Source organism: Sciurus vulgaris, assembly GCF_902686455.1.
Source record: "Sciurus vulgaris genome assembly, chromosome: 12".
Lineage (NCBI taxonomy): Eukaryota > Metazoa > Chordata > Mammalia > Rodentia > Sciuridae > Sciurus > Sciurus vulgaris.
Genome location: NC_136473.1, coordinates 89,718,488 through 89,742,916, shown reverse-complemented (window position 1 = coordinate 89,742,916; position 24,429 = coordinate 89,718,488). Strand labels below are relative to the sequence as shown.

Below are 24,429 nucleotides of genomic sequence, written 5' to 3'. Positions count from 1 at the left end.
AATCCTACCCACGTTCCAAGCAAGGTTAAACTAAGAGTGAAATGTTTTTCTTTCTATTGTCTCTTATGTATAGTGAAATAGTTGTATTATAAAATTTTAAAATTCAAGGTGTGGCTAGATCTTTGTTCTCTGTGAGGATTGCTTGAACACCCCAGAGAGTGGTCTGAAGTAGCTTATAGGAAAGATGAACTACAGAAGGAAAGACATACACTAAAAAGCATGTTGATATTCTGTCCAAGTTTTTGACTACATTGTTTAGAGGGAAGAAAGAGGATCTTGAAACAATTATGAAGAATACTAAATTAAATATTATTTTTCTAATTTACTGACTTTCAAATACAAAAGATTCTATTGTAGAGTACATCCTTCACTGACAAATTTTCTTTTCCTTCTTTTTTTGGGGGGAGTATGGGGAATTGACTCAGGGGCACTTGAACATGGAGTCACATCCCCAACCCCATTTTGCATTTTATTTAGAGACAGGGTCTCACTGAGTTGCTTAGCACCTTGCTTTTGCTGAGGCTGGCTTTGAACTTGTGATCCTCCTGCCTCAGCCTCCAAAGCTACTGAGATTACAGGTGCATGCCGCTGCACCCAGCTTATTTTTTAAAAAAATTTGTTCTAATTATTTATTCATGATAGTAGAATGCATTTTGACACTGGTGCTTTTATTGTATATCCCTGTTTTCTTATGAAAAATTCATTCATGAATTTCAAACTGAAATGGAAATGGAAGTACCTATGCAATCAGCACCCAAAGCACTGTAATAATTCATAATTACTACAGTTATTAATGGCATATCATTAATGATGGCTCACCAAGGGATATAGCAGAGGAACAATAAATTATATGTTATGACTAATTCTCTCTACCTTTCTCCAACTGTTTTTTCTAATTTTAGAAAGCAAATAGGAAAGAAAGTGAGAGAGTAGTATTATTCAGGGGATAATTCTGAATCTGTTCTAATTTATGAAAGAAAGTAAATCATTTGTATGATTGACATTCTAATTATTACTATCAAAATTCTTTCAATACTCCTCATTACTAATGACATCACAACATCACACCTGTTGAGCATTTTCTGTGGAAAGGAGCTGAAAGCAGGAGACCATTGCACTGATTTTAAAATCCTACAATTTTGAATTGCAATGGACATATTCTATTGAGGACACCTTACATTTTGGAGATGAAAAAGTATTCTGTGCTGTTGATTATTTTTAGTCATAATCTCCACTGAAGAATATTTACCTAGCAATAAAGAAACATCTTTGGAGGATGACCAGCGATTTTGCCTCCCAAGACTGATGTGAGAATCCCACGAACCCTGTGACCAGTGTGCACAAGGAAGCTGATCTTGCTCCACTGGAGTAAAATGGGACGTGGCTCAGAGAACCAGAGTCTGGAGGGTAAATGTGACCTGGTAGAACTTGATCAATAAGTAATGGAAATGAAACCAAATGGCTTGCTTTTTAGCACTGAAATTCTCAAAGTAGAGCTTTGTGGGAGATCTGTAGAAAAGTGAGGTTCAGGAGAGAACTTCTATGGAGAACACAAGAACCTGTACTGTGGCCAGAACCTAGTAGTTCAAGACTGTGCTGTACACGTGCTCTTCAGGAATAAATCATGGATCATGAGTGACTTAAACTGAAACTGTCACAGACTAACTGGACTAGCAAGCCGGACCAATGCTGCCTGGGGGCTAGAACTTGGGGACAGTACATGGGAAAATGTCAAATGAAGGATAACTTTGATAGCTTGATCTACCTTCCCTGCTTTTGATAGTGTATTGGTGTGTGTGAGCTGGGAGGTTGCTTGGGGTGGAGGAAACAGTTAAGAGGTGAAAATGTTTAAGTGGGAAAACGCTTCTAGATCTCTCTCCCTCACAATAGGGATTTTTGAAAACTTCCTCTGTTGCTACTTTCCATGGCACCTGCATAAATCCACATGACCAATCCAAAAAAAAAAAAAAAAGAAAAATTCACATGTGGTAACAGCTCTACCTGTAACTTTATAAATCAATACTTATTCTAAAGGAATGAGAAACTGCAAGCCATTGACATCACGAACAGGGATTGTAATCCTTCTGCGTGAATTTTGCTTCAAAGTGTAAGGAAAAGTACTAAGACATGTTTTATAAGTGCAGGGTATGCCTCTAACAGAAGAAAATACCCCACGAGGCACAAGAGCTTTCTCTAAATATAACTTGATCCCCTCATCAGAAATACATGTCAAAATTGGGAGAAGTGGTAGTATCTTGAACTTCAGACAATTTTAGGTTTTCTAGAAAGCTGGGACAAGTAACTGCTGGGAGCCTGCCTGGAGCATGCCTCTGGGAGGGAAGGAGGAAGAAGGAGCTTGGTGGGGCTAGGCTGCCCTCACAGCAGTGTGGCTTGCCATGTATGCGCTTGTCAGGTTTTGCATTTTACTTTTGAGAGTCTGCATGGAGCCATATGCAATGGCCAGAGCACAGATGACAAAAACACTCTGATCCACAGCAGGAGCCCAGAAGCCAGACCACAACTTCTTTAGTAACCTGTTCCGGAGACCAAACCACAACTTCTTGAACAACAAGTCCAGGAAGTCAAACGACAACCTAGGCAACAGACAGCCCTCTGTGGTAAGACTGTGGCCAACGACCGCCAAGCTGCCTCTTTTAGGGCCAATTTCCAAGTCAGGACCAACCAGAGAAAGACAAATACGCTCTTCAAACCAATCACGTCGGGTGCTCTGCATCTAGTTATCCTGCCTCGCTTCCCCATGGCAACAAGCTCCCTCCTGTCAGAGCACACCTGAAGCTGCCTTTTTTTTTTTTTTTTTTTTCCATGCAAAGCTTTCCCACTCCACTGCCTGCTTTTGCATCTCTGCCAAAAGCAAATGATGGGGCTGATGCCCTTGTTAGAGCAAGTTCGGAATAAATTTCCTGGTTGTTCTCATTGGGGTTGTTTTCACTTATTACGACATTCTATAGCCTATATGTTTGTTTTCACAAAACAGTGTTGTTTAGCACTAATGCATTAAATTACCAGTGAGTAAAATGAATGTTTTGGAATGGCACTGTGTTTAATCCTGTAACTCCAGGCATTTGGAAGCCCTAGTTTGAGAATCATTGACTTTGGGATCAGAGTCTTTCTTAAAAACAATTTTATTGAGGCATAATGAACACACCATGTAATTTACCCATTGGAAGTATATGGTTCAATTATTTTCAGTAAATGTATGTGCTGTACCACCATTACCATAATATAGTTTTAGAAAAATTTTATCAACCCAGAAAGTTTCCTCATGAATATTCGTGGTTATCCCTGCTTCCGTCCATGCTGTAGACAAGCATAAATCTCTAGATATTTGACTATCCTAGAAGTTTTATATAATTGGTATAATTTCTAAGTCTTTTGTATCTCCTTGCTTTCAATTAGCATAATGTTTTTTATGCTCACCCTTTTGTAACATGTACTGGAAATTTGTTCTCTTTCTAACTGCAAGTATTCCACTGTGCACATATACTACAATTTGTTTATTTACTTACTAGTTCACGGACACTTGGATTTCCAGTTTTGAGCTTTCATGAGTAAAGCCGCTATGACTGTTCACCTGCAAATCTTAGTGTGGCTATTACATTTTCCTCTGGTCGATATGAGGCATAGAATGCTGGATCATATAAGTAAGTACAGGTTTAACTTTTAAAGAAATTGTTCTACTGTTTTCCAAAGTGTGCCACTCTATATTCCCACCAGTCAAGAATGAGGATTTCAATTTTTCCATATCCTTATCGACATTTGTTTGTCTTTCCTTTTATCAGAACCATTTTAATTTAACTTTTCATTTCCTTAGTGACTCACAATATCGAGCATATTTTCATGTGTTTAGGATCACTTATATGGTGAAATATTTATCCCAATTCTTTGCACATTTAAAAAATCAATTTGTCCTTAATTGATTTACAGTCTTCATGTATTTTGTATACAAATCCTTTATAAGATATTATTTGCAAATATTTTCTTCTAGTCTGTGTTCATATTGCATTTTCTTAAACATATCTTTTTAAATGCAGAGTTTGAAATTTTGATGAAGTTCACTTTATCAACTTTTTTTTTAAAGGACCATTTTTTTTTTGTTGTCATTTCTAAGAATTTGTTGACTAACTGAAACCCACAAATGTTTTGCCTGTTTTTGTTAGTATAAAACTAAGATTTTAAGTTTTAGCTCTCAAGTTTTTGATCCATTGTGGGTTGGTTTCTGGGTATGGTGTGAGGTCAGGATTTTTTTTCTTTGTGTATGAATACCAATTGTCTCAGCACCATTTGTGAAAAGACTCTCCTTTTCCAAGATGAATGGCCTTGGCAGCTTTGTTGAAAGTCAACTGAAAATGTGAAGGTTTGTTTCTAGATCTTTTCTTCTGTTTCACTGATCTAGATCACCCTGCTTTAATGACTGTAACCTTGTGTTATGTTGAAATCAGGTAATGTAAGTCATCTGATGTCCTTTTTCAAAATTGTTTTGGCTATTCTAGGTCTTGTGCATTTCCATATGAAATTTAGATCTGTTTGTCCAATGTTCCATAGTCCTCCATGCAGCCTTGGCACTGAGAAGGCTTAGGCCCTGGTGATGCAGGTCGGTCAATCCAGTGAAGCGCTTGATGTGTGTGCTCGAGCAACCACTGAGGAACTGCTGTGTGAGATGTCTTGTGCCCGCTGGAGTAAATGGCAAAGAAGTAATGGTTGCTTCTTTGAGCACTTTACAAAGATTCTCACAATAGGAGTATGAAGATGGTATAGTTATACCTTCCTATTTATAGATGAAGAAACTGAAGTTCATAATGGTTAGGTAAATTACCTTATACACCAGGATACTGCACCCTGGAACATTGCTTGTGAATACAGTGTTCTATAGCTGTGCTCACTAGTCCTTCTAAAAACTGGGAAGGGTGAGAATTCAAGGGTGAACACAGACTACTGTTCAGAAAAGAGTTAATATAGTAGGTCTTAGACTTAGGAAGTGGCCTGCTTGCTGGGTTGGCTCTTGATTGGCACATGGGAACTTGGATTTTGGGAAGGTTCCTCCACCCTGCAGGTGAGTGGGCTCATTGTATGGTTCAGACTGTACAAATGATGTGACTCATATGGAACACCTGTTTTCCATTGGGGAACCTGGAAGCTTTGCAAGTGCTAGGCAGCAGGTACCTACATGACGAGCCCCAGGGAAACCTGTGTCCATGAGCTTCCCTGGTGGAGTGCACTTCACACTGTCACAGGAGGAATCAAGCAAGTCCTGTGTGAGGAGGACTCAGGGAGGACCCTTGGAGGTTTGTACCTGGTGTTTTTCTGGACCTATCCTTGTGCATAGCTTTCCTTTGCTGATTTGGCTTTGTATCCTTTTGTTGCAATAAATCTTAACTATGAGTGCAACTGTGTGCTGAGTCCTGTGGTCCTTCCTAGCAAATGACTGAAACCTGGGGTGATGGGGACCCCTGACAGCATTCATCACATGAGAACTTATATAGAAATGGAGGTCTCATTTGACCCCAACAGAATTGTTGCAGGGGCAAAGTTGGTGGGGAGATTTTCGCATCCATAAGGAACATAGGGGAATTTCTGCTTACTGCCTAAAAAAATGTGAATTGACAATAAATAAAAAAAATTCAAGGTGAGGTATGAACTGATGAAAATTCTTGATATATTCTTTGAAGAGCCAATCAATTACAGAAAGTAAATCAATTAGAAAATGCAAGTGAGGAAAATAAAAAAGAAATACATATGGAAAAATTGGAAATAATCATTAAAAATCAGAGTAAAGTTAGTTAGATGTGTGGTTGGACAAATGGAATATTTTTATGATCCTTAAAACAATTTATATCTCCAGCTGGAAGAAGGAAGACCCTATATGAACACAGGAAAAAAATGCTTCAGATTAAAGTGGTCATTTTCAAACTTTTTCATTGCCAATCTGAAAAGACTAATAAGGAATATATACTGTGCTATAAAAAACACACACTTTGAAGTAGAATATTTAGTGTATTGCTATTTTGCAGCCATCAATGGAGGAAGAACTTAAAGTATATAAATAGGTATGTGTTTTTAAAAATGGACTTTTTTAAACTAAATTTTTATTGATTCTTTTAATTATACATGACAGTAGAATTCACTCTGACATAATTATAAAAGCAGGATAATTTGCTACTTCAGTTCCCAGTATTTCCTTTCTCCTCCCTTCCAGTCACCCCCTGTTCCCTTCCCTCATTCTACTGGTCTTTTTGCTATTTACTTACATGTATGTATTTTTTTAAATTAGTGTCTTGTGGATGTATGTGTTGGTGAGATTCACTGTGGTGTATTTACATTCGTACCTAGGAAAGTTAGGTCAGTTCATTCCACTCTCTTTCCCCATCCCATCCTTTATCCCTTCCCTTCATTCCCTTTTGTTTACTGATCTTTCTTCTATTCTTTTTTTTTAAATTCCCCTCCTTATTTGGGATTAGCTTCTGCACATCAGAGAAAGCATTTGACCTTTGACTTTTGGGGACTGGCTTATTTCACTTTACATGATAGTTTCCAGTTCCATTCATTTACTGGCAAAAAAGTCATTCTTCTTTATGGCTGAGTAATACTCCATTGCATATATGTACTACATTTTCTTTATTCATTTATCTGTTAAAGGCACCTAGGTTGGCTCCATAGCTTAGCTATTGCGAATTGGCTGCCATACACATTGATGTGACTGTGTCACTGTAATATGCTGGTTTTAAATTCTTTGGCTATATACTGAGGAGTGGGGTAGCTGGGTCAAATGGTGGTTCTTATCAAGAATGCAAGTAAATTTTTGGGGAATCTCCATAATGCTTTCCAGAATGGTCACACCAGTTTATAGTCCCACCAACAACGTATGAGGCTAACCTTTTCCCTACATCCTTGCCAAAATTTATTGTTCCTATATTCTTGATAATTGCCACTCTGGAGTGAGATGAAATCTCAGTGTAGTTTAATTTGCATTTCTCTAATTACTAGAAATGTTGAATATTTTTTTATGTGTTTGTTGATTATTCATACTTCTTCTGAGAAGAGTCTGTTTAGTTCCTTTGCCCACTTATTGATTGGATTATTTGTTTTTTGGTGGTGTTATGTTTTTTGAGTTCTTTGTGTTTCCTGGATATTTATGCCCTATCTGAGGAGCAGGTGGCAAAGATTTTCTCTGTAGGCTCTCTATTAACATTCTTCATCATTTCCTTTGCTGTGAAGCAGCTTTTAAATTTGATGCCATCCCACTTATTGATACTTGATTTTACTTCTTGTGCTGTAGGAGTCTTGTTAAGGAAGTCAGTTCCTAGCCCATACGTGGGAGTATTGACCCTACATTTTCTTCTAGCAGGTGCAGAGTTTCTGGTCTAATGGTTAGGTCTTTGATCCAAAAATGTTTTTAAATTTAATAATAAATTTATAAAGATCCAATGAGATATTATATGTACAATTACATATTACCAAAATAAATTTGCAAAGTATTGTTGTGGTTTGGGTATGAGGTGTTCCGCCCCAAAGCTCCTGTATTAATGCAGAAATATTCAGATGTAAAAAGATTAGATCTTGAGAACTGTAAACTGGTCAGGCTGTCTGAGTCTGAATGGACTGACTGGGAGGTAACTGTAAGCAGGAGGTGTGTGCTCTGGAAGGCTTCATCTTCCCGGCATCCCCTTCGCCTCTGTCTGATGACTGGTGGTGATGAGCTAAGCGGGGCTCCTCCCCAATACCCTTCTGCCATGATGTTCTGCCTCATCTTGGGCTGAGGCTGACTGATCACGGACAGAGTTCTCTGCAACTGTGAGCCAAAATAAACTTTTCTTGATTTGAGTTGTTTGTGTCAGGTATTTTGGTCAGAAGACAAAAAACTAACAAACACAACTATTGATATAAATTTTCCATCAGAATAAGCAAATGAAAAATATTCACTCATTCCACAAGAATGTGCTTGTGTATTGATAGGAGGGCAAAACAACCTCAGGGTTAAAAAAGAAATTTTGTGAACGTCAAGGTAATTTCCTTGAGCAGAAAAAAAAAAATAACCAACTTTCCAAACATATTATTTTATTCATTTCAAATGAGGAAATTTGAAACACGTGTAAACCAATATCATTAAGTAAAAAGTAGGCAGAGTCACTTACACTGTTTCTGTCATTTTCTTGACATCTTTTATTACTTAGTGGTTCTCAGTGTCATTCAAAGAAGAATGGCAGAAATTGAAAGGTTTGAAAAAGTTAAGGAATTTTCATCTAGTTGAAAGTAGGCACTTCGAATACATCAGTAATATTAATAGCTATCAATTAGCAAGAGATTCTTGAGTTTACATGTAGATGCCCATACATTAGTAAGTATGCATGAAATACATATACTAAGTAGTTAAGTGCTATAGAGTAGTGCTTGACTCACAGGAAGGATGAACTACAAATTATTTATTATTATGTGGGCATGTTAGTGTCATATCTGTGTATTATTTAACTGTATATTGTATTAAATAAGTAGAAGTAAGTTCTGCTCTATTAGTTGTAAGGACAGGTAGTTGATTTTCAATCTGAGCTTTTGACTTGGGAACTGTTCATTTTAGTAGTCAGCATGCAGTTGATGATCACTGGGGGCTGAAAGGTCAACGATTCCCTCAGCAATGCATGTTAATTTTGACTTCATCTTGCCAGGAGAGAAGGAAACATGACATGAATGATTGAGGCAGAAGAACTGAACATCATGTTCCTAGGAAAGTGGTGCCTGTTTTGTATTATCACCTGTATTTGTTCTTCAGCATTAGACTCTTTGCTGGTTATGTTAGGGGTTTTACTGTAAAACAAAACATTTTCTTTTTGATGTGACTCTTTCTGGCAAGGGGTCATGATTTAACACGTTACTTACAGGAGTGAGTGTAGGTTGTGGGTGGCTTCTGATGTGGCTCTCCATGATCCCCACCGCCTGGTACTCATGCTCTTGTGTAACACTCTCCATGGATGCGGGCTGGACCCAGTGAACTGCTTCTGATGATCAGAAAACAGCAAAAGTGACGGGAAGTCCCTCCTGCCTTTGAGTTACTAGCATTCTTTGCATTCTCTCTTGCTGTTTTGCTTGTTGCCACCGTGAGGAACTTTGTAGAAAGGGTCCTGTGGCAAGAAACTGAGCTGACTTCCAGCCTGAAAAATAGGCCTGAGTCCAGTAGCATGACGGGATCTGAATCCTGCCAACTACCACATAAGTGAGTTTGGAAATGAATCTTTCCTACTTGGATCTTGAGATGACTGAAGCCTTGAAGAGCTAGAGGGTCCAGTTCCATGTCTAGATACACAACCCAGAGAAACTCTGAGATAATAAATGGTGTTTTAAGCCATTAACGTTTTGTGATAATTCGTTACACGGCAATAGGTAGCTAATACAGTGAACAAATTGAAGAACTGAATAATTACTTCATGAATTTGGTTTGTGGAGACATTCAATTTGACTAATTTAAGTCTAATCATCTGAGACACTATATAAACCTCTCTGAAGAGTTGAAAGGAATTATGAAGTGTTTTGAATATAAACTGTTTTTCTAGTAACTATCCCCCAATCCCACCAACCCCACACTCAGGTTGTTTCTTTTTATTTTACTAACAGAGATAGGACTATGACAGAATATTTCTTTATACTTAATTGCTCACTAACCAAATGACAAAAATAAAATAACTTGACAAAAATGCTTTGCCTCTCACAACTCCTGGCTATGTCATGTCAAGGAACATGAAATATAGTGTGTATTTATAATTCATTCATTACTCATGAAAAAAATCATTGCCCATGGGGTATTCTCGGCAAAGTGCTCCTTTGAGGGGATCTGCCTGGATCACACCAGTCACCATGTGTTACATCACACTAGACATTGGGGATTGGCACTGTCACATGCCATGTGCCAGATGGAAATTGTCAAAGAGAATTTTCTTTGAATTTGCATACTATCAATTTCCACTCCTTCCCCTGTGTGTGTGTGTGTAGTAGTAGTAACTCAAAAAGTGTTTTGTCAGCAGGTCAAATTCTAGAGAATGTGATTAAAGAGATTTTTGTCAGGTATACTAATAAGAATTTGCTATATTTTCTGCTTACAACTTTGGGTTAGTTTGTGCATGTGAGCAAGGGTAAGGAAACTCAGGCTGAAGCTGATTGAACTACTTTACTTTTGCTAGAGCAACCAAATGAAATTAAGAGGTTTCTCTGGTTTCATTTTATTCCAGGTATAACTTAATACTTCTGTGCAAATTTTGTAGCTCTGGTTCAAAGTTGTCCTATTAAAGTATTGTGGTTTTCATCTTCTGATGAATATTGCTGATTCTAAATAATTTAACTCTTGGCTTAGGGGCAGATTTTGGATGGCAGATTCCTTTCTTCTGCTTCTATATTTAGGGTACTCTAATTAAGCATTTCAACTAGAAGCAGAAGGTGACCCCAGGTTATCTTGGGGTTTGGTTTATTGGCTCTTCTGATAAAGAGGTTTAGGGAGAAGAAAATTGGAGTTTCCAGAAAATTTCATTTAATTTTAATGTTCGGTATTAATTCGGGTTCTTTAAATAAAGGAATCAAGGGTTGGTTGGTTTTAAATATCAGGATCTCCTGGATCAATATGATGTTGGTCAAGGTACAACAGATAAAAACAAAAAAGTCTATTCATAAAGGTGGGAATTGACCCTAACGGTAACTGGTGTGTAGATCTACAGATGAATGTTATAAACATTCCTAACATTATTGCTACGGGCAATTGGACAAACACAGACTATTAAACCATGAGTCAAATTTACTTACTTTCTGGGAGCGTGCTGGTCTTTTTAGAGACAAATTGATCTTGATTATCTGCTATTTGCTCGGATTACTTGTAATCAGCCAGGAGCAGCAAGTTACTCAGTATTCAGGCACGTGCAGTCCCACAGAGGTTTCTAGTGGGAGCTGCTTTCAGGCACCTTCAAGAAATGGTGCTTTCCAATGTTACATGAAAGGTGGCCCTTGCTCTAAGTGACAGTGGTGGAAGAAGTCAATAGACAATTACCTTTATGTATTTAAGTTTAGGCTCAGTTCCCTATTCTAAAATTACAAGTAGTTGTTCTGCACTGCATTTACTCTCACTTTTCCTTTCGCTTGAAAATTTCCAACTCATGTTTATTTCTCATTCAAGTTTCATCCCAGGTATTGTCCCCAGGAAGGTGACTTTGAGTGCCTTGCTCAGATTAGCTGCCTGTCTTCTATGCTCATACACCCTAAGTGTTCCTTCCTATGCTAACACCTTTCACATTGTTCTATAAAATTGATTTACTTGTCGCACACCTCTCTTGACCCCCAGATGATAACATCTGAGGTCAGGAACTGTGTCCCCTTTTAACATTGTAGCCAAAATTACAAGATAGTGCTTCATATAGATATTCATTTTTGTGGTGCTGGGATCAAACCCAAGCCTCATGCCTGCTAGGCAAGTGCTCAACCAATGAGCTACCCCTCCAGCCCTCAATAGTTCTTTATTTTGATAATAAATAAATAGGCTCAACTTAAAAAGATGATCATTCTGTTTGTTGACTCTAGATCCATGAAGAGTATGGCGGTTCTACAGTTTTCTTAGAATTGATCATGATAATTTGTTGAAAATTTCCAACCACAGAGTCACAATTCGGTATATCACAGATCTTCCAGAGATGTGGTGGTATAACAACCTAATTTCTAAATAGAAAAGCAAAGTTACAAATATATTATGTTTGAAATTTTGAGAAAGGACTTAATTCTTTTGAATCAGATCCTAATTAACTAAAATTTTGATTTCCATAGATGGAGAAACCTTTTCTGATAACCAGTTTTACATGAAATCATTACTTTTGGCTATCAGTTACTGTTTTTGGTTGTTCATCGTTGTGCTGGGGATTGAATCCAGGGCCTCATGCATGCGAGGCAAGCACTCTACCCCTCAGCCTGTCAGTTACTGTTACGTAACAAATGACCCCAGTCTTAGTGCTCTATAGTTGTGTGGGTTGTAGTTGTAGTCAGATGAGGGTTGGTGCTGGAGTCACGTGAAAGCTTGATTGGGATGGGTGTCCAAGGTGACTTATTCATGTACCTGTCTAGCACCTTACCTGAGGTGACTGGAAAGCTGTGGCCTGGATGCCAGGCATCCCCATGTCCCTTTCTGCCCTGCCCGTTTCTCCATTCTAACTTCTCAATGTGCTTAGCTTGGACTTGCTCATATGGGACTCTTAAGGTAACTGCACTGAGTACATGGTAGCTGGCTTCCCCCATTATGAATGTTCCAGTAGACCCAGCTGGAAGCTTAAAACCTTCTTATGACCCAGCTAGAAGTCATGTAGTGCCTTTCTGCTATATTATATTGGTGAAAGGTCAACCTAGAACCAAGGCAAGGGAACTACATAAAGCTGTTGGGAAATGCTTCCTTGGAGGGTCACCTTTGGAGAAGAACTATTATTCTACAAATTCCATATTTTGGAATATGTGATTCTTCTGTTATATAGAATACCATTCTACAAATAATATATCCTTAATTTCTTTTATTATGTTAAATACTTTAATATATTTTTCAAGTGTGGCAGGCAGAATAATGATACCAAAGTTGTTCCTGTCTTAATCCCTAAAATACGTGAATATGTTTGGTCTGATAGCAAAGGAAATTATTAGCTTGCAGGTAGACTCAAGGCATCAGTCAACCTTAACCTTAAGATAGGGGTGACCTGGGTTACTGGAGGGACCCATTTGGACCACAAGGATCCTTCAAAATAGAAAAGGTAGGCAGAAGACAAGTCAGAGCCAGTCAGACAATGGAAGCAGTCAGAGTAATGAGATATGAGAAGGGCTCAACTTTCCTTTGCCAATTTTGAAGATAAAGGAAGAGGTCTACAAACAAAGGAATGCAGGAGGTCTCTGGAATATAGACAAGGCAAGGAAATGGATCGGACCAGAGCTGACAGAAAGGAAAAGTGTTTTGATTTTAACCCTGTGAGACCTTCTAACCTACAAAACTGGAGGCTGATAAAATATGGTACTTTAAGCCACTAAGTTTGTGGTAGTTTGTAATGGAAACAATAAAAAAAGAACATAAAAGGCAATACAAACCTGAGGGCAAATAAAAGGTATGCATGTCTCCATGTTATGTATGTGTTCAGTCTGAGCAGTTTAGAAAATGACTGTGCTATGTTACGTCTTTAGTTATAATGTAACTTTTATGATGTAGACAATGTTCTTTTCCTTTTCTAAGAGGACATCTGGTAGTCAAAGTGATCTAAGAAATTAAGATACTCTGTATAAACTACTCTGTATTTTATATCCTTTTCTCCACCTCAAACATTTGGGGTTGGGAAGATTAAATATTTGGGATATAAAAATTCTTAAGTAAAAATCCTTTATTCTTTCAAGAAGATAAATGTATGACATACTTTCCTGTTTGAGTAAGTTAAAGTGCAGTTAAAAATAAAGCTCTAGGAAAAAAGTATGCACAGGAAATTGTATTGCCTTTCAACCTTTTAAGGGAGAAAAAAAAAAAAAGCCTATTAGTGTATTGGAAAGATTATAGTGAGATAGTTGCAGTCTGTCAGAGATATGACCAAGTGAATAAGAAAAAAATACTTATTTGATAAGTTTTGTGAGAAATTGGTTATCATCTCATGGATCAATATTCTATATATATACTTTTATGAAAAACATCACAAAATAATATTTGTTGATTATACAACAAAACTAATTTTTCATCTCACCATAATTATAATTCTATCATTCAAAGATTTTCCTTTAAACCTTTGATGTTTTAGTATATACCTTCCAGGTAAACACACACACATATGCACATTTTTTAACAAAGGTGAATGAAACTCATGTTTTTTTTACCTTAATTTTAACTTGCTTTGTGATTCAACAATATTTTGCTAACACATTTCATTTCAATAAATATGTAATCATTATTCTTGGTGGCTGCATTAGTATTTCACTAAATGGATGAACACAGTTTGTTTAATCAGTTGGCATTGTTGGTCATTACACTCTGTTGCTAAGCAATGGTAAAATTAATTTTCCTACTTACAATATTTTTGAGCCTTTGTCAAATTCTTTCTTTAGGATGCTTTCCTAAAAATAGAATTTTAGGATTATAATGGGTGTGCTTTTGAATGTGTTTTGATATCCTCTACATTTATTTTATTAAATAACAATTTCTGTTACCTTTAAAAGACATTTCGAGGATCCCTTCTGTTATTCGAGCATTTTATTCTTGGTAATACAAACAGCTCTTATTTCACATGCCAACGTTCGTCTTGGATGACCACTAGAGGTTATCTAAGAAATTAAATATCCCACCTGAGGCTCAAATTTTTCAGAGGTTGACCTTCATATAAATCAGAGAATAGTCTTGAGTTAATGCTTGCAAACTCCAATAACATTTAATATTAAAGTCACATCTCTTCCTCTGCACCACCATACTTTAGAAAAAAAAAAATGCCTTTATGTCTGTGGAAGACTTGACAGCATTTAATTGTATCTTCTCTGTGACTGGGAGGTGGTGCACAACCTTTGGTTTGTAACTTGCTTCTTTTTCATTCTTTTACTTGTTACCTTCACATAGTTTATTCTTTTATACTTATTTGAATGAATTTATGCCAAACAGCACATCTAAGAAAACTTGGAGTCAAAGTGCCTAGTGTAAATTATTTTGAGGCTGTTTTATTAAGGTGGTGAGTACTTTTGCTCTTCTTCCCACCTTTCTAGAATGACATAGATGTGGATGTACTAGAGTTTAAGCAATTGGTGTGGTTTTGTTAGTACATTCACAACTTGTTGGATATTTCATTGTTATCATTACTCTTTCATTGTTATCATTACTCTTGAAGGCTGCAGTAATGATACTTTACAACCATTTAACACAAGAATTCTTTTTCTGCTCTACCATTTTACGCACATGGGAAATAAGGGAGAAAAGATTACAAACCAAAAAATATAAAGACAGATACATATCCTTCAATTTATGATGGGATTATAACCTAATAAACTCATTGTAAATTGAAAATACTGTTAATTCAAAATGTATTTAACACGCTCAATCTACTGTACTTGTAGTTTAGTCTCATCCACCTTAAACATGCTAAGAACATTTATCTTAGTCTGTAGTTGGGCAAAATCATCTAACAAAAAGCTCATTTTATAATAGTGTTGGTTATTCATAGTTTTTTGCCTATCGTATTGAAACTGAAAAACCAAATGGTCTATAAGTACACTTTTGCACCACCATAAAGCTAAAAACTCATAAGTTGAACCAACCAAAAGTTGGGGACCATCTGCAGTTTAAAATGTAAAAGGTTTGTTCTTAAAGACCTTCTTTGCTTTCTGTGAAGATGGGTTTCATGGTTAATTTTCTGTGCCAACTTGACTGGACAATGAGAAGCCCATATGTATATATTTTTAAAATGATGCTGGGGATTGAACCCACAACCTTGTGCATGTGAGGCAGGTATTCTACCAATCGAGCTATACTCCCAGCCCTCAGAAGCCCAGAGTTTTGATTAAATATTATTGTTGGGTGTGTCTGTGGGGTGCTTTTGGAAGAGATTAGTATTTAATTCAATGAACTAAGTAGAGCAGATGGCCTTCCTCCAAGTGGATGGGCATCATCCAATCCTTTAAGGACCTGAATAGAACAAAAAGGGGGAAGAAGTTTGCATTTATGTTCCCCTGGGCCAGACTGCTTGAACTGGAACATCAGTTTTCTGCCGTTGATGTTTCTGGTTCTCAGGCCTTCAGGCTTGGTCTTGGATCTATGTCATCAATCTTTCAGATCTTAGGCTTTGAACTACCTCACCAGCTTCCTGGGTCTGCCATCTGCAGATGGCAGGCTATGGGACTTCTCAGCTTTCATATCACATGAGCTAATACTTTGTAATAAATCTCAATCTGTCCGTCTAGTCTTATCTCTTATTGGTTCTGTTTCTCTGAAGGATTGTAACCGTTGCCACATACTGATCAAAGAAGCAATGGACCTCCTATCTTCTTCTCTGTCAAAATTAACTTGTTTATTTGAATTTTACATATAAGTTATATATAACTTTTATTATAATTACATTTTTATTCAGCACAGGCATACGTATACTTTTTAAAGGTTAAATGCTTATCACAGTTTGTGGTAAGCTAAGTTCTTTATCCTCTTTCAACATACTATGTTGAAGGAATTCTTTGGCAATGTTTTAAAATACAGCATTTGCCATGGCTTGATGTTGCCTGTCCCCCAGAGGTTCAAGTGTTCATATCCTCTCCATGCTGACTTGGGAGTTGATTTAACCTTAAAGCGGTGGGTCCTGCTGGGAAGTCTGTAGGTCACTGGGGATGCTACCTGCAGAATGGAGCGATGGTCCCCGGGAATGAGTTCTCATGAGAGCGACTTGTTTTTAAAACCCTGAGCCCGAGCCCTGAGTCTCTCTCTGGCTTCCTGTTTGGTGATGTAAACTATCCTTCCATGCACACTCGCATCTACTATTGCTGTCTGCTATGAGGTGACAGCCAAGGGAGGGAGGGCCCTTGCAAAGAGCCCGTTTCTTGTTATTTGGACTTTTGGCCTCAAATTCTGTGAGCTAAGTAAACTTCTTTATGAGATTGGTATACCTCAAGTGTTTCCTTATGGCAAACAGGCATACAAAAATGTGGACTAATCAGAAAATTGGTACTCAGGTGTGGGGCTGTTACTGTGATTATATGATTATATCTGAAGATGCAGACATGTCTGAATTTGGTTTGCAGGCAGAGGTTGAAAGAGTTTGAAGGAACAGGCTAGAAAAAGGTTGGAGTACTGTACGCAGAGCATGACAGGTGATTCTGGTGAGGGTTCAGAAGATAGGGAGACTAGGGAAGAGCTGGACCATCTCAGAGACTGGCTAAGTCAAGATGGGAATGCTGATGCGGATGTGACGGGTCCAGGCCAGGCTGATGAGATCTCAGTGGGGTATAAGAATTCTACTGGAAGTTGGACTAAAGGCCCTCCTTGTTATACAGTGGCAAAGCACTTGAATGCATTGCGTCCATGCCCTAAGACTCTGTGAATGGCTTAATGATGAACGAATTATCTGTCGTTCAGGATTTCAAAACAAAGCATTCTGATTGCAGCAAGGGTATTATTGACTGATTTGGGTTAGATTCATAGTGAGCTTTGGAGCAAAAGGAAAGAGTGGGGACCTTCAGATAATTTGATGGCTGGCCAAGGAAGGAGTGAAAAAAGGGTGTTTGGGCAGGAGAGTGTGGTAGAGCTACAGATGAGCTCAAATAGAGTAAGCCCGTGCTAATTGTCAGGACAGTGGGATCAAGTCCTCAGGGGCACTGCAGAAATCTTCGAGTCTACTCAAAAGCCTAGAAGTATAAATTTATTTTAAAGTCTGAGGCTGGGGTGCTCTCCAAAGTCTTGCTAACCAGTGCCATCTTGGAATTCGGACTCTGCAGAAGTGCTCTGTGACCACTGTATCTGTGGTTCATAGAGGCCAGTCTGTCTGTGCTGGCAATAAACCTTTGTAACATGCATATTGTGCTGGTTCCACAGGTGTGAGAGTTATGGGGTCATGATAGCTTTCACTAAGATTTAAAAGGAACGCCTGGGAGGCCAAGCAGAAGTTTTCAGCAAAGTTGGAGCCCCTGCACAGAATGCTTACTAGGGTGGTACCTTATGGAGCTGAGGGACAGAGCTGCAGTATTTCCCCAGAGAGTTATGGCTGTCAGCAGCCTGGAAAAGTGGCAGATGTCAGTGAGAAGCCTCAGAGTACAGCCGTGTTGAGTGGTGACCAGCAAAGCAGTAGAGGTGGTGTTACCCAGTGCCTTAGAGACCCGCCCCTCATCTCAGTGTGCCCAAGACATGGGGCTTGGCGCCTTAGGATTTAATGTCTGCCCTGCTGGGTTTTAATCTTTCTTTGGACCAGTTATTCCTTTATACTTACTTCCGTATTTCTCCCTTCTGGAACAGGAATATTGTTCTGTGCCTGTCCTGCCTTTGTATCTTTGTGTATTAATTTTTATTTTAAAGGGATTCACAGTTGAGTTTGCCTTGAGTCTCAGAAGAGACTGTGGACTTGGACCTTAAGCAATAGGCAATGAGTTAAGACGTTGGGACCAGTGGAGATGGAGTGAATGCATTTTGCACTGTGAGAAGGACATGACCCTGGGCAGCCAGAAGGGGAATGCTATGGTCTGGAGGGACATTGTTTGTCCCCAAAAGATTCATGTGTTCATGTTCTTGGTGCGGCAATATGGGAGCTGGTAGAACTTTTAAGAGGTGGGGCCAAGTGGTAAGTCTGTAGGACTCAGGGTACCACCCTCAGAATGGACTACTCACTCCCTAGAGTGAATTCTGATGAGAGTGACTTATTATAAAAGCATGAACCTGAGCCTGGAATATTTCTATGGCTTTCCGTTCTATTAAAAAATGTGATTTCTGTCTACCTGAGGTTCTACCATTGTTATCTGTCATGAGGTGCTGTGCAGAGGAGTGGTCCTCACAGGACCCTGTTTGGGTTTTCAGTCTCCCAAACTATGACCTAATTAAGCCTTTTTTCTTTATAAAGGTGGCCTGCCTTAGGTATTTCATTATAGCAAGGAAAAAGCTACAGCAAGGGATATAGCAAGGAATATACCATATTTCTCAAGAAAAAGCGTATACTAAAATCTTATTTTGATGGACTCATTCAGCTTCTTACTTCTTAATTCAAATCATTTCCAAATAATAAGAAAAACTATAAAACATTCATCACTTGAAAATAATCTTTTGGATGGCCTTTCATCATGGAAAAATGTCTTCAGTTTGGGTAGATGCAGTGTTAGAAAAAACACTTGATTTCAAGTTCCCAGACAGCTGCCCATCTAAATTGGATGCTTCATGAAAAACACTTCTCATATAATTTTTTTTTCTTAGCAATGATCTTATATTGAAACTGGCATAAGTATTATAAATAGTCTTCACTGTTCTTATACCTTTTGTTTTTAGGACCCCTTTAGAATCATAAAGTATTGAGGCCCCCCCAAAGAGTATTTACTTATGTGCATTATGTCAAGATAAATTTAATATATTCAAAGCTGAAATTGAGAAAAATTTAAAATAGGTACCTGGGCTACGGGAATGGCTCAGTAGTAGAACACCTGCTTAGCATGCATGAGGCTCTAGGTTTAATCCCCAGCACTAAAAAGCCAAATCCCAAAAATCAAAAATACCAAAAAAAACAACACCCCCCCAAAAAAGTACAGATAATCCTTGACTTAAAATTTTTCAGTTTTACAGTGATGCATAAGTAATACACCTTCAGTTGGAAATGAACTTCGAATTTTGAATTCTAATCTTTTCCTGGGCTAGTGATAAGTAGTATGATAGACTTTCTCAATGCCGGGCAGTGGCAGTGAGCTGCAGCTCCCTGTCAACTATGCAAGGTAAATGAACAAGACTCGGAGCTAGGATGTTTGGTAGACTACATGTATGAAATGCATTTGTGTCTTATAATATGTTCAGCTTATGATGGTTTTACTGGGGTTATGATGTAACCCCATCATAAGTTGAGGAGCATTTTATACTGGCAATTTATTTATAAATAACAAACCGATTGCATGTTAACATAAGTACCTATTTTATGGAAAAATTCTTTCCAAAACTGAAATAAAAGAGCTAGAAGACTGACATTGTTTCACTTGTTTGCAAGTTTCTATAAAGTGTGACTTAATATAAGACTGTGGGATTCTTACATCTTCTCTTGCATTTGAGTTCTTGTAACATCGCAGGTCATGTAGCCTCTGGAAAACCTCACTGTATGCTTATGAAAGAATGAGAATTAAAAAAAAAAAAAAAGGCAAGTGATGTCTTAGTGTTATTATGAAAATGGTTTTGACCTCATGGACTCCCTGCAAAGATCCTCAGGACCCCCAGAATCTCCCAGCCCACACTTTGTGAACCACAATGGGGGATTTTGGAACGGTGATTGCTGTGACACATCTTTTCTGCAGATAAAAACATGGGAGCTGTTCTTGCAGACTGGTAGTGCAGTGGTATAGCCCAGGATTTGAAGTAGGACTGCTATTCAATTGCTTTTTTAAAAAAAAAGTTATTATGGGAAGAGTTAAACTTGTAAACCTGAATTTTCTCATCTGAAAAGTGAGTGTGACAATGTTTACTCCTGGGGGACTGTTTCTTCAGGACTGGAATTCTCAGTTATCCACTAAGAATATCTGATGGCTTTAGTTATTATGATGATTGAGACCCTGGCAGGTATTGAGTATGTTGGTAAAGAACTGTTTCCGGTTGTCCAGAGTAGAGGACTTAGTTCCATATTATGTTAAGTTCAGAAAACAAATGAGTAGTTGAAAGATACCTATATATAAGAACTATTGCTAACTCCTAGTACTATTACTACAAATATTGTCCCCGTGTTACAGTGAAGATACCGAGGTCCAAAGCAGCTAAATCATTGTGATAAGATCAATGTCAGGGACGGGGGTTGTGGCTCCGTGGTAGAGTGCTTGCCTAGCATGTGTGAGGCACTGGGTTCAAGTCTCAGCAATACATAAAAATGAATAAATAAAATAAAGGTATTGTGTCCTTCTACAACTAAAAAACAAGAAAGATCAATGTGAGAAAAGAAGGAGGTAAGAATGTACTGGGGTCACCTACAGAGTCCACATCTTAACCAGTACCTCCTGTAGCCTTCTAGGTAGTATTTTGTCATACTAAAAATCGTGGCATTTGAATTTAGAATTTGATTTTGGTCTTTTTCTGAATGTGTTTTATATTATAGGTTAAAAAAAAAACTATTAAAATTTACACCCATTGTTAGATTAACAGTGGAAGCATTGTTACAAAGTAAGCAGTGTCTCATGTTGATTTTTTTTCAGTCATTCATTTGTGGTTGGTCACAATTTCATATACTCAACCAATGTTACCATGTTAACTTGAGTTATATTTGCGTCCATATGCATCTGGTCTGACTCCTTAGAATTTCATGTTGCCATTTGTGCAGGTGTCTTCTTATGTTATCTCTATAGGGTTTCTCACCTTTGATTGCACAAGAAATAATTTCCAGCACAATTCCTACCCAACAGAAATACATTTAAACATTTTTAAAGCAAAGAGAACTTCTTTCATTTGTAGGACTTCAGGAATGAAATACCTCAAACATGTTTTTTTCTTTCCATTTCAAGGATTTTTAGCTGCCTTGGACCATCTTGTTTTATCAATGACATAATTCTCCAAAGCTGTTGAAATCAGAGTAATGATTTAATTTTGTTTTCTCCAACAATAATTTGAAATACAAAATTGTATTTTTTGTATTTGCATAGTAATTACATGGCTGATTCAGATCTGGGTGTACGAGGATAAAATTAATCTTTTCTGATGAGTTTTCTTTTATTAAGCAGAAACTTCTGTGTAAAACTGGACTGCTGATATTCATTGTTCTTGTTGGATAAAGCTATGTGGCACAATTTAGATAATATATACATTTTAATTTGTGTTAATAAGGGTCAGCATTACCATCTGGATTATAAAATAAGGTCACTTCTTGAGGAAAAGAAATCATCCATATTTAAACCCTTTATAAGATTTTCCTTTTAACAGCATTTATTCAATTATGATGTTGAAGGATAATTTCATTCTTTTAGAGTCACTTTAAAAAATATCTCCTTGTGGAAGTTAGCACAAACGCTGTAAAGTAACCTGGTTTGATGGGTTTGAAGGAAGTTCTGGATGAAGTATCTGAGAGATCTGTCATGGCTGCTGGTCTGCTGGCTCCCATCACTTATAAAATTTCTGGCTTTCCCTGCCTCCCTGTCTAAGCATTTTGTTTTTAATCTCTCTTTAAACATGAACTGTGGAAGTCTCTCCTCTCCGGGGTTTCTCATTGATCAAAGTCATCAACATCCTTTCTCCTCTCCTACTAATTCTCTGTAAAACAGCTGAACCCCTGCCAGGCTGATTCGATGAGGTTTCTGGATCATTTCTTGTGAGTTTCCATTTCTCTCTCTTCTGCACCCTTTCCTACCCTCCTTCCAGCCCACCTCCAAACTGACTCTTCCTGTGTTACATTAAGTTAAACCCCAAACATTTTATAAGCTAATTTAAAATAAATTATAGTTGGAGGTAGTTTTTTTTTCCTTCAGTTTAAGACAATAATCCTTCTGGTGGCTTCCAAATTAATTAGATAACATAAAATTTCATATACACACTTCCCTAATTTGATATAGTGATTATACATCATTCTCATACTTGAGATTGCTAAATATACTGTGTTTAAAAACAATTTCTAACACAGTGGTTTTTTTTTTCAGTGCTGGGGCAACATAGGGATTTTGAATAGAGCAGATATAATACTCAGAGAAATATTAAAAAAAACTCCTTCTGATAAGTTTGGTTTATACATAGGTGATTGGTTTTAATTTTAATGAATTATTAGCTTTGGACTATCCAATAAAAAAAGAGAACTCTGGCTTCAGAGGTTGGGAGGCTGTGCAGATGAACAATAATTTTGGTCTCCTGAAAGAATTGCTCATTTTCCACCTGGGAAGATCTCTAAGGATTTTAAAGATCTATTTTTTCCAAGGAAAGAAGAAGAATTGCTTTTGAAAGAGTCATGCTGAGGGCAGGGATTTTAGGATTTCTCCCTTGTAATCCAGCGGGTAAAGACTGTAAACACAGTCTTCTAAAATGTACAACACAGTTACAAAAATTAAGTCTTAGATTAAAATAGTCTCTAGTGTATGGCAGGGGGCATTGTCTTTAGTGATTACAATTCCAGATCACTTATTCTGTCAAGTGAATGCGTTTTATCATGGTGGCACAGCTACCACATTTTTCTTTAACATGCCTCCTGAACTTGTCCTGATACCCAGGATCTATTATGGTAAGAAAACTAGAACTGTCACATAAAGACTGAATGGTTCAAGGAGCAAATGCAGTTTGTATATTTCTTCCTAAACTACAGATTCACAACTCTTTGACATAGGAGGATATTCCAAGGGGTACCCTGCCCATCTCCAATTTAGATTGTATTGAAAGACTCCTAGAAGGAAACAACGGTACTGTTTCTGGAAAAAAAAAAAAAAAGATATTCCTAATTTGTTCATCAGTTATTCTTTCAATCAACAGCTATCTAGTAAGCATCAACTATGTTCCAAGTATTTTTCAAATGCTGGAGATGTATTAGTGAATAATAAATAATAACCCTGCCCTTTTTTGGTTTATTTGAATGTATGTGTAGTTATATGATGGGAGAAAGATGCTAAACAGTGGTAATTCCAGTTAGTAATGCAAGCTGTTTTGAAAATAAAAGAGGATAATGGGTCAGAGAGTGACATAGAGACTGCTTTTTATTGAAAGGTTAGGGAAGGTCTTTTTCTGGGAAGATGATCTTTGATACGAGACCGGTCAGGAGGTAGCATCAACCCTGCACAGGAATGTAGGGCTAGAAATAGTAGCATGTGCAAAGGCCCTGTGCCCACAGACAGTTTGGTGTGTTAAAAGCACAGGAAGTGTGGCTGGAGTGCTGGGAGTGAGACTGAATGTGGCAGCAGCAGGTGAAGTCAGAGAGGAGGGCCAGGGCCAGGCCAGGCAGGGCTTTGGAGGTCATGGTAAGGATTTTACTCTATGTCACATAATTAGAGAGTTTGAAGCAAGGAATTAGTATAATAGGATGTACTTTTAAAAAATATGTCCTGGCTGGTCTGAGGATTATGCATTGTAAAAAAGACACTAAGTTTGCACTTTACCTGTATTGCTTTTAATTTTCATAATATACTGATAGAAGAGATATTTATTGATTTCTTTATAAAAGATGAGAAAACTGAGGCTTTGCAAAAAGTCATACAGCATGTAAGTCGTGAACCTAGGACTTAAAATTCAGTCTCTCTCTAAAGTTCATGCTCTTTTTAATAGGTGACTGTAGTTAGGATAAAATAGAGAATAACTGCAGAGGAAAATGAACTCTGAGAATTGGTATGCCAACATTTTTTTAAAGGAAACTTATTACTGTACAACTTACATCCAAAAAATGTGTGATCATAAGTCATAGATCTAGAAATTTTACAGTATGAGCACACCCACGCTGCCATCACAGGACGGAGAAGCGTCTAGTGCCCCACCACTGGCCCTGCCATTCTACCACAGAAACCGTTATTCCAAGTTCCGGCACCGGAGATTAGTTCCACCTGTTTTAAAACCTTATATAAATGGATTCATTATTCTCTGGTGTCTGCCTCTTTTGATTAATGTTGTGTTTGAACGATTCAAAGCAATTGTGCTGTTAAATATGGTAGTAGTTTGTTCATTTTTGTTCTCACTCATTGTTCATTTGTGCACAATTTATTCCTCAACTGATGAGCATTTGGGTTGCTGATAAGTCTTAGTTTATAAGTAGTGTTGCTATAAACATTCATGTATGTAACTTTTGGTGAACATGT

The 24,429-nt window shown here is 37.6% G+C and overlaps 1 long non-coding RNA gene across 1 annotated transcript in view; it reads left to right on the top strand.

The window, feature by feature from the left end:
• Positions 1 to 4,246: 4,246 nt before the first annotated feature.
• Positions 4,247 to 24,429, top strand: part of LOC306641827 — a 59,051-nt gene continuing 38,868 nt past the window's right edge. The window contains exon 1 of the long non-coding RNA XR_013758300.1: positions 4,247 to 4,375. This is a non-coding gene — a long non-coding RNA (uncharacterized lncRNA). The remainder of the gene's footprint in view (positions 4,376 to 24,429) is intronic.